Consider the following 6658-nt stretch of genomic DNA (forward strand, 5'->3'; position numbering starts at 1 on the left):
AGTTGGAGCAAAATGTATCAATTTCAAGAAGTATTTGGTTTTTCCCTTGTTCGAATATACCTCGCAATATCCCAATTTCATCTTAGAGAATTCGTGAATTTTGAAATGGCTTTTTGTTAAGATGTTTATTTACTTTTGATTTTGTTTTACCTCGTATTGCCATCGAGCAATCACTATGATAATGACGAAGATTTAAAAATTGTTTGCCATCAACTCCTATGAAAAATTGTCTATAGGCACTGGCAAGATTTGATGCCATTCTCTAGATTAGCTTGATTGGAATAAAACATTTTAGGAAGAAAAATGGCCACTAAACCCGAAGAGAGAAAGATATCCATTAAAACTATAAAGCTCCAGCGTAGCCATGTTTAGAATAAAATATTTTAGGAAGAGATATGGCCACTAAACCCGAAGAGGGAAAGACTACCATTAAAACTATGAAGCTTTAGCTCAGCCATGCTTGAAATAAATGGGCACTTAACCTGTAGAAAGAAAGACAACCATTAAAACTATGCAGCTCGAGCTTGGACATGCTTAAAATAAAATATTTTTGGAGGAAAAATGGACAGTAAACCCGAAGAAAGACAACCATTAAAACTCTGAAGCTCCAGCTTAGCCATGCTTATAATGAAATATTTTAGGAGGAAAAATGGCCACTAAACCCGAAGAGAGAAAGACATCCATTAAAACTATAAAGCTCCAGCGTAGCCATGCTTAGAATAGAATATTTTAGGAAGAGAAATGGCCACTAAACCCGAAGAAAAAAAGACTACCATTAAAACTATGAAGCTTTAGCTCAGCCACGCTTGAAATAAATGGCCACTAAACCCGTAGAAAGAAAGACAACCATCAAAACTATGAAGGTCCAGCTTAGCCATGCTTAGAATAAAATATTTTAGGAAAAAAAACGGTCACGAAACCCTAAAAGACAAAGACACCCATTAAAACTATGAAGCTCCAGCTTAGCCATGCTTAGAATAAAATGTTTTAGGAAGAAAAATTGGCACTAAACCCGAAGAGAAAATGACAACCAATAAAACTATGACGCTCCAGCTTAGCTATGCTTAGAATAAAATATTTTAGGGAAAAAAATTGGTACTTAACCCGAAGAGAGAAAGACAACCAATAAAACTATGACGCTCCAGCTTAGACATGCTTATAATAAAACATTTTAGGAAGAAAACGAGGCACTAAACCCGGAGAGAGAAAGACGACAATTGAAATTATGAAGTGAAGAATTAAACATGTAGGATTCAACAGAAAATGATAGAAATATTTGGCGATTTTGAGGCACCTCAAAAGAAGGGTGTCGGGAAAATGGAGAATTTTCATGAAAAAAAAGTAAAAAGTTTTGACTCGCTCAAAAGATGAGGGAAATTGCAAATGATCCAGAAAAAAAATGGCAAGCGGAGACCCACCTCGAAAGGGAAAGGAGAAAGTTTTGTAGCTCTATTTCAGGAAGAAGAGAAAAGTTGGAATTCAGTTCCTGAGGAAGAAAAGTGGGAACTTATTTTTAAGGGAGAAGTAGAACAGAGAAGGAAAGCGTGAAAGCTAACTTCACGGAGAGAAGTTGGATGAAAGTTCAGAGTTTAGTTCCTTAGAAAAAAAGTGGAAACTAGGTATATTTTTAATCGGTATTAGAAAGAGTTTTTTTTTTCAAATTTGGACCAATTTCAATTGAATAGCATAAATGCTATTCGCTCAAAATCTATTTTTGGGTGAGATGGTCATGTCGTCCTGATGGAAGGTTCCATCAGGATGACATGGCCTGAGCCCAAAAAGATGAAATATGATTTTTAGCATGGAAATACGTAGGACAAAGGTATAATATAGATATTAGACGATTGAGCTTCAAAGGTAGCATTACCTGGTCATCTCATGTCCCAATCTAGTGTTTCTCTTGTCAGACTGACAAACAAAAACATGAGGTGCATGTGTTTTTAACTTTACAAAAATGATATCAATTCTTGCAATCTCCTGAACAGTTGTACAGTACTCTAACTGATTTTAATGATGGAAGCGTTTTAAACATTATAGAGGCTGTCTGAACAAAGATGTGGGATTAATTTTAGTCTTCTGGAATCGTTTCAATAGTTATTGATGCAGTCTGAGCAAAGATCTGGAAAATTTTTAGCCTTTTGGAAGCGTTTTAAAGGTTTTTAAATATTTATTTACAGTACTAACTTAGCAGTTCGTTCGATCCCGCGCGGCATAAAATAGCATATGGAACAGTTGGCATTTAAATGATCAATTATTAAAACGGAAATGTTAATTTCACAATTTATAGTTTTTTTTTTTTTTTTGCATTTCTGATTTGAGTCACTGATTACAATTTTTAATGGTTCAAACACTATTTAAACCATAGCATTTAGCTCAGCCAATCCTCTCTATGCTAATTAAAAAAAAAAAAAAAATTGTCAAATTGTAATGTTAATTTCATAATTTATATTTTTCTTTTTATTTCAAAGAATATCGTTACACATTTTTTTTCTGATTTGTGTCACTGATAACAATTTTTAAATGGCTCAAACACAGTATTTAAATAGTATTTTCTTCAGTTAATGCTCTCTTTACTAATTAAAGAAAAACAATGTTAAATTGTAATGTACAATAATACAGATTTGCCTTTTAATCTTTTTACTCGATTATTATTAACAAAATATGTTAATTTTCTTTAATCTGTTATTTTATCCCTAAATATTAATTAAATATAGCCTCCATATTTGTATAAGTTGTAATGAGGACCGTTTCCTTTGCCATAAAAACCTGAAATTGAACAAATATTTAATACACTGTTAAGATTTTGCCGTAAAAAAAAAAACAGTATAAATCATGGAATAAATGTTGCCAGGCATTTACCGTTTTAAAAATGGATATATTGACATCAAGGAATGATATTACGGTCACCAAACCATAAAAGATAATAATAAAGTTGGGTAAAATTACGGTCGCCAGTATTTTACTGAAATAAGGCTGAGAACAGTATATTTTTACGGAGAATTTCCAATTAAAATTACGGGTTTTTTTAAACTGTAGGTAATTTCAAACCTGATTCGGCCTCCATACTAAATACGTCCAGTATTATTTAGTATTTTATTTGCAATTCCAGCCTCTTATAGACAGATTTTTGGCGTCACGGTACCGATGGTCAGCACCGCTTTATCACAAAACCTAATCAAAACTCAAAATGCGACTTTTTCTAATCTTTGGAAAACAGAAAATATTGAATATACGAAATGTGTAAAATATCTATATTCAATTAATGAATAACAATAGAGTCAACACATTTATTAAGGATCAGCATTTAGTCAGAATAGCAGAAATTTTTCGCTTATGGAAATATCTTTTTTCGTTTGATATTTGCGCGCGCGCGCACTCTGCCGTTTTTATCACGTTGACTTGTGGCATCGTCTCTCACGTACGCGCTGTAAGTTAAGGCAAAAATAGCTAAGCAAGCATTTATCGCTATCGTAGTTCATAAACAAATTAGATTGTAAGATATTGCAGGGAGATATACATTGATATATTATAAGTATATATATATATATATATATATATATATATATATATATATATATATATATATATATATATATATATATATATATATATATATAAACTTCAAGACACGTTTTTTTTGGCTGAAGAAATATACATATATATATATATATATATATATATATATATATATATATATATATATATATATATATATATGTATATATATATATATATATATATATATATATATATACAGTGTATATATATATATACATATATATATATATATATATATATATATATATATATATATATATATATATATATATATATACACATATATATATATATATATATATATATATATATATATATATATATATATATATATATATACTTATACATATATATATATATATATATATATATATATATATATATATATATATATATATATATATATATATATATATATATATATATATATATATAAACTTCAAGACAGGTTTTCTTGCTGAAGATCAGGAAGACGGAAGGTAGACCTCGATAGAAAATAATGAAAATCATTATTTTTTTTTTTTTTAGCAAAGCAAAGGATTTACTATACAATTCGCTCGCACACTCTACGCTTGTGAGAATAATCTAGAAAAGAAAAAAATTGTTAGAACTATATTGTTACTATCTAAGAAATCTGTCTTTTATTTTTAGAGAAAATAAATATTTCTTGTTTATTCGATATTTTGAAGGAATAATAATTGTGTTGTATAATGATGTTTGTCTTTTATGATATAATGTTTTACTTGCGGTTTCAATCCAATGTATGGTATACTAAGTTCCCTCGGGCTCCTGTGTCTCTGGGATAATGCTGTCATGTCGATAGAAGTTTGTAACAAAGAATGATAGAAATGGATGATAATTTTTCATAAATCTGGTCTTTCATTAACCCTTTTGGTAAATTGAATGTCTTAATGCACCTGATGAATCTAAGGTTAATACCCAATGTTTGGTTTTATTATGAATTTTTTATTGATAATTATTATATTGATATGTGGCCGCAGGCTGACTATGAATATCAAATACAGCCGACCCCAAAACTTTACAATATTTTGGGGCATTCCAAAATCTAAAATGGAAAGTCTATTATCTTTTTTATTTCAATATGAATTATTTATTGATAATTATATGTATGGGTTGCCAACAATGAATGTAAAATAGAGCCGATCTCAAAACTGTCGACAATATTTGGGGTATTCCAAAATCTAAAATGGAAAGTCTATTATTTTTTTTTTATTTCATTATGAATTATTTATTGATAATTATATGTATGGGTTGCCAGCAATAGATGTTGAGTAGAGCCAAGCCCAAAACTGTCTACAATATTTGGGGTATTCCAAAATCTAAATTAGAAAGTTTATTATTTTATTTTTCATTTCACCATGAACTATTTATTGGTAATTATATGTATGGGTGGCCAACAATAAATGTTAAATAGCGCCAAGCCCGAAACTGTTGACAATATTTGGGGCATTTCAAAATCTAAGTTGGAAAGTCTATTATTCTTATTTCAATATGAATTATCTATTGGTAATTATATGTGCGAGTGGCCGACAATGAATGTCAAATGTAGCCGAGCCCAAAACTGTTGGCAATCTTTTTGGGGCATTCCAAAATCTAAATTGGAAACGATTGGTAAGCCTCTCTCAAGTACTATCTCTGAGACTTTTTTTTCAAATCAATACAAATATGTATAATGATTGATAGAATCTGGGATCCCAACAAACGCCCATTCTATCTACGTGGAAGGTTTATTTATAGAATAGTTTTATATTAAAAATTAATAGTAATAACAAGACATTAACAACGGCCAAACTAGCTTAGAGTAGTAGAATCTTCTGAGGTTCTTACATGACTAAGCTCACCAACGTTTGTAAGTATTGAAGGTAAGAATAATAAACACCAGTTCGTCTCTCGGGAAGTTAGTTTGCCTTCTCCATTGATGCAGCTCGATTGCATGTGATTCCCACAATGCTCTGCGATATTGTTTACATCACTGTCAGTTGACTTCAAGGCCTGCCACGAGAACTCATTAAACTTCTTTTATGTAAGTAACTGAGTACAATTGTTCTTACGTTTGTAACAAGTGGCGAAGATATTTGTTTATGAGTTTTCCATGGTAGGTTAGATTATTATATCTTTATTCATGACCTTCATACGTTAGGTCAATACACTATCATAATATATGGGGTAAAGCATGTCAAAAATATCATTGATTGTAGTTTTCTGGCATCCTAAGGAAAATCATATCATATACTGTACCTAATAGAAATTTATCAAGGGACATAGAACTCCGGTGATGAATGATAATTAAGTATTATACAGAAAATATTCTTATTCTTTACTGGTTGCCGAGATTGAAAAGGAAATTAAATAGCATGTGGGTAAACAGGGTGTTGTCGAAGAGCTGTTTTGTGTACAGGTGTACGATACAGCAATGACTATAAATTACTAGTTTACTAATTATCTATATAATGTATTTGTGAGATAGCTGTGCTTAGAGCGATCAAATCTAATGCCGTTAGTTACTAGCTCTATGGTTAGATGAAACAGTTCCAGACAAATTTTCCGGAAAGGATATTTCAGACAATTTTCACTAATGGGTAGTCCAGGCAAGTCTCCTAATGGTATTCCAGACAATTTTCACTGAGTATTCAAGACAATTCTCCTAATGGTATTTCAGACAATTTTCACTAATGGATATTCCAGACAATTCTCCTAATGGTATTCCAAACAATTTTCACTAATGGGTATTCCAGACAATGTTCCTAATGGTATTCCTGACAATTTTCACTAATGGGTATTTCAGGCAATTCTCCTAATGGTATTCCGGGCAATTTTCACAAATGTATACTCCAAACAATTTTCACTAGTTGGTATTCCAGACCTTTATAACTACTGGGTATTCCTGACAATTTTCACTATGGGTATTCCAGACTATTTTCACTAAAGGTATTCCAGACAATTTTCACTAGTGGGTATTCCCAACCTTTTCAACTAGTGGGTATTCCAGACAATTCTCCTAATGGTATTCCAGACAATTTTCAATAAGGGTATTCCAGACAATTTTCACGTGGGTATTCCAGACATTTTTAACTCTTGG

Source organism: Palaemon carinicauda, chromosome 36 (genome assembly GCF_036898095.1).
Source record: "Palaemon carinicauda isolate YSFRI2023 chromosome 36, ASM3689809v2, whole genome shotgun sequence".
Lineage (NCBI taxonomy): Eukaryota > Metazoa > Arthropoda > Malacostraca > Decapoda > Palaemonidae > Palaemon > Palaemon carinicauda.